This window comes from Rhea pennata, unplaced genomic scaffold (genome assembly GCF_028389875.1).
Source record: "Rhea pennata isolate bPtePen1 unplaced genomic scaffold, bPtePen1.pri scaffold_26, whole genome shotgun sequence".
NCBI classification, from domain to species: domain Eukaryota; kingdom Metazoa; phylum Chordata; class Aves; order Rheiformes; family Rheidae; genus Rhea; species Rhea pennata.
The window spans coordinates 3,803,242-3,808,114 of NW_026907677.1; the positions used below are offsets into that span (position 1 = coordinate 3,803,242).

At 60.6% G+C, this 4,873-nt stretch overlaps 1 non-coding gene across 1 annotated transcript; it reads right to left on the reverse strand.

Annotated features, from left to right (window-relative positions):
* Nucleotides 1-4,063: 4,063 nt before the first annotated feature.
* TRNAA-CGC (transfer RNA alanine (anticodon CGC)) lies at nt 4,064-4,135 on the reverse strand. Its single transcript has one exon. It is a non-coding gene; the product is annotated as a tRNA-Ala (tRNA).
* Between the last annotated feature and the right edge of the window lie 738 nt (nt 4,136-4,873).

The following is a 4,873-nucleotide window of genomic DNA, read 5'->3' on the forward strand; positions in this document are numbered from 1 at the left end:
TGGGAGCAAATGGGTCCCATCGGTGGCATTCCCTCCGGAAGATCGCAATGTCCTGCGGCGTGAGCTCTGCTGTGAAGCCAATTTGGAAGAGCAGCGCCAGGCAGAGGTGGGAGAAAAATGTCTTCACCACCTGTGAGCAGCTGCACTGCTGGAGGAGCTCATAGAGTGCCCTGGTTGCCTACAGAAAACACGCAGAAATGGTTCTCACTGCAGAGACGTCCCTGTTGCGCTGCCAGAGCCTGTCCTGCTGGCAGTGGCCCCAGGGTGCTGTGTGCACGTACTACGAGGCGCTCATGGATCATGGGCAGATGGAGAGGGCACAGAGGGCTCTGCCGCTTGCCCCAGACAGGTGAGCAGAGCCCTGGGGGTGAGGGAGGTCTCATCCAGTAACTCACGGCCAGGGGAAGGATGCGGGTTCTGTCCCTGACGTTGGTGAACGGTTTGCGCAGTGGCCGCTCCACCAGCATCTTGAGGAGCTCCCACAGCACCTTCTTCGACGTGCTGGGCTTGGAGACCATTGCCCTCCACGTGGCCACAGTGACGCTGCAAGCCTCGGCAGTTCTGTCATCAGGGCTGCCCCGGCCACAGCTCTGTGGCCTGGCCAAGCGGCTGAGGGTGCAGACAGAGGCCACAAACTTCAGCTGCTGAGCTTCTTCCTGACAGCGGGGAGGAGAGAGACAAAACAGAGAGCATGAGACGGCGGGAGGCTCGGCCAGTGGTAGCAGAGTGCAGCCCGGGTGGCAATGTCTGTAGTTACCCTTCCTCTGCCTGTGAGAAAGGCCTGGATGCACGCCAGGGCTTCCTGCTCCTCTCTCCGCACGTCGGAGCAGCTGGTGGCAGAAGCCCCTTGCCCTGAGAAAGAAAGAGCAGGCAGAGCTGTGGGGGCTGGCAGGAGGCAGCAGAGGTGGGTGGCAGAGCTGTGCCCTCTGTGCAGCCACGCTGCCTGCTGCACGGACTCCAGCTCCCCTGCGCTTGTCGGGGCTGAGAGGTGCCCGACAGCTCGTGCGTGATTCTGGAGCACAGTGACCTGGGGAAACAGCCCAGGGGTGCCGGGATCAGGAACTCGCTGCGAGACGGGCAGGCAAGGTCCCTGCCCCGCAGCATCGCTGCCCCTCCCAGCCTGTGCCGCAGAGCGGGAGCCGGGTCCCCTCTGCTCCTCTCCTTCCTGGAAGGATGCTGTGCCAGGCCGGCCCCCGAGCACACAGCAGGCCCAGGCATGCCAGCACCGCGGTGCCCCCAGGGCTCTGGGGACACCCCCCCCCCAGCCTGCCATGGAGGGGAGAGCGTGCGGCAGAGTGGGGTGGTCTTGCAGCCCCCATCCCTGCCCAGCTGCATGGTGCCACTCACTCACCCATCTGCAGAGGCTGAGGCACGCACACGCCGGGGAGCTGTGTCTGGGAGCCGATCTCCTGGGGAGCTCCATCTTCCCTGTCCTTCTCCCAGGCCACCCTGGGGTTGCTGGGGGGTCTCTCAGCCATCCTGTGGGAAGGAGAGGAGGTGCTGAGCGTTGGGGAAGGGGGAGCCTGCGCTCAGGCCTGGCCGCATCTCTGTGTCGCCACAGTGGGCAGACAGTGGTCCTAAAGGAGGCTGTGCAGGCACACGGGGCAACAGTTTTTCAGCAAGCAGCAAATGCCCTGGAAAAGGCCTCTTGGGGGCCCTCCAGAAACACCGGCATCACCTGGCTGCAGTGGGCAAGGGACCAACATCAGAAATCAGGCACGTGGCTGTGCCTTTCCCAGACGAAGGGCTTCGCTGGGCAGATGCCAACACATTTTGCCAAGGCACTGCTTCCAGGAGTGCCTCTTACAAGCAAAGCCAGTGGGGGTGATGCCAGCAATCCCGGAGTGTCCTTGCCTTCCCCTGGCTGTGCTGGGCCATGGAGCCCAAGCCAGGCCCAACCATGGGGCCAGGCTGCTCCCAGGCAGCCCCTCCCAGAGCCAGAGCAGGTGATGCTGGTGTCTCCCCGGTGCTCCTGGTGGCGGGTCCCAGCCCTTCCTGGGACACCTTGACCCTGCAGAGCTAGTGGTGGCTGTGGACACCATTGTCCCAGCCCCGCATCACCACCTCCCCCCACCCACTCGGCCACCCTGGACCCCAGGCAAATGGCACCCCTCTTGTCTTACACAGAGTGGGACCTGGGGAGGCCTCAGGAAAACGCCTCGGTCCCGTGGGGCTGCCCGAGGGCTGCAGGGAAAGGCGTGGGCTGCGCTCAGGGTCCTCCTCCACGAGTCCTGCGCACTGCTGCCCTGTCCTGTCCTCCTGCACACTGCGGGACTGAGGCCATGCCAGCACCTGACTGTGACACGGGGAGATGTCACAGGAGCACAGTCACCAAGGGCTCTGCCATCCCTGGGCAGCCTCCGCCTGCCCCCTGCTCCCCACAGACCCTTCTCATGCACCAGTTCACTTGTCGGGGCTCAGGTCCCCTAAACCCCTCCGTCTGCCCCACGAGCATGCACTTGGGGCTCTGCTGCTCAACAGAGCCCTTGACTGCTTTCCTGGGTGCCCCCAGGCCCCACAGAGTGGACACTGTCAACCCAAAGTGAGCACCTGGGGACAAAGTGCTCTAGGCTCACCCTAAGAGAGCACAAAGCCAGTGTGACACCAGTTCACCAGTTGACTCGGTGCTACTTCTTTACTTGGGCAAGTTTTCTTTCAACTCCCACCACCGACGCTGTCTCTGCAAAAAGGAAGGTGCATGCTTTTCTTCCTGACTTAGACGGACCATTCCAAAATGCCCAACGGGGGTTGAGCCTGGGGTTAGTTATAACACGAAAGGTGAGCACTGCAGAGGCTCTTGCCTTTGCGTAGACCCCCATCATTCCGAAAGGCTATGTTGTCCAGGCGCTTCACCAGAAGATTTCTTTAAGGCACGTGAAAGCATGCGGTTGTGTTGTGGAGCTTTCAATTTATCCTAGGTTGGCTTTCAAACCTACTGCTTTTCGAGAATGAAGCATGGGGCTTTCACAGCCCAATGAAGGGCTGGCTCACTGCCCATGTCTGAGCTACAGCAGGACAATGACTTTTGCCAAGATATTGTGACCTTGCTCCTCATCTCATCCACAGAGTGTTCTTCTGTGGAGCAGTCTCAAATGCCTTAAGGAAGAAGGCTGACTAGAGAGGTGCTTCTGTGTGCCACTTTCCCTCTAAATCCCATCTCACAGCAGCAGTAGCTAGCTGACAAGAATGGTGGGTTTTCACGTGAGACCATCAATTTTTTGGCAAAGCAACAGACCTCTACCAGCCCTTTGGCAACAGTGGGACAGCTTGCACAACTTACTCTTGCACTCCTCCTTGCTCCGGCCCAGAGAAGCCCCAGCCAGCGCCAGCAGTCTGGCCATGGCAAAGGCAGGAGAGTTGCCCCTCCTGGGCTCTCCAGCCCACATTTGAGATCCACCCCGCCAGCTCCTCCAGTGAGGAAGTGGCATCTGTCCCGATGGCTTAGGATCCCTCCCACATTTCCTAACCAAAACTCTGCTGTTCCTTGCACAAAACTAACTGACAGGCATCTCCATGGTTATAAAAGCCAGAGAAATACCATGCTACTGCTGCCTTTACTAACTGGAACACTAATTATGGATATGCAACTGTAAATCCTAACTGTCCCTACCTGATCCCATGGCTGCTTCCCTGCCTGGCCAAAAGCTTGCTCTCAAGAACACAAGGGAGAAGCCCACCTGCAGAGCCTGCGGTTGCTACAGGGCCAACAGCAAAGGGAGAAAGGGGCAAAACAGGCACGAGATGGTTGGAGGAAAGGCTGCGGAGGCACCCAGCCACCTGCTGAGAATGGAGCACTTCTCTACCTAGCTTTCCAGTATTTACCACTCCTTGCAGATCTGCATATGGGCATCAGGTCGAACTAAAACAAGCCCTTGGGAAAAGTCTCTTCCAGCTGACTTGTGTGGCAGCAGGGGAAGTCCAGAGGCTGTAACGACACATGGCTCAGAGACCCAGGCCCCGTCCCTGCATGGCATCAGTCTCCACAGAACCGCAGAGGGGCCCTGGCCAAGGCAGCCCTTAGCACCATAGCTAAGGGGTGGAGATGGAGGAGAAAAGTCCTTCCTGGAGATGCTGGGGATTGAACCCAGGACCTCCTGCATGCGAAGCAGGCGCTCTTCCACTGAGCTACATCCCCTTACACATGGCATTTGTAGTTGGGGGGTGTGCTCTGGGGTGCCCCCTCCTCCCATGCCATGTCCCTGACAAGCACAGCCCCCTTGTGCCCTGCTGCCCTCAGACCCTCCCCAGAAAACTCCATTCAGACCCTCCTGCCTGGCCGTGGGGGAAGCTGGCCTTGCCTCTGCCCTGGGACTGCTCCTGCACAGGGCCACCCCATGGAGTACTGCCCCTTCAGCATCTCTGCAGCTAATTGGGTCAGGAGGAGAGTGTCGCTGCAGGCGCTGCTGCCAGGCTCTGGTCCTGCCAGGGGAGGCTCGATGGAGAGGGGCAAGCCCCTTCCCTGAGTCACCTCTGCCAGCGCAGGCAGCACTCCTGTGTGCGTCACCTGTGTCCACGAGGGCAGCAGCAGGAGGGAGGGGTGTGAGGGAAATGCCCTCCCCAGGGGGATGTGCCCACAGCTCCGATTGCCCCCAGGGTGTGGGGTGGAGGGAGCAGGGGAGCAGGCAGAGCTGGTGCTGGGCAGGGAGCTGCCCAGAGCCCCTCAGCCAGGCTCCAGGCCTCCCCCTGCACCACGCTGTCCACCAGCACCCAGCCATGGGTAGAGGGCAGCGTCCCCCTGCCTGGGGCTGGGTACGGGGTTGGGCTCAGGGACGTTCCCATTCTTGCAGCACTGAGACTGTGCTGACAGTGGAGCCCCCGGCACAGCCCCAGGTGGGGAGGTCTCTGTGGCGCAACACGCAGAGCGTTCGGATGT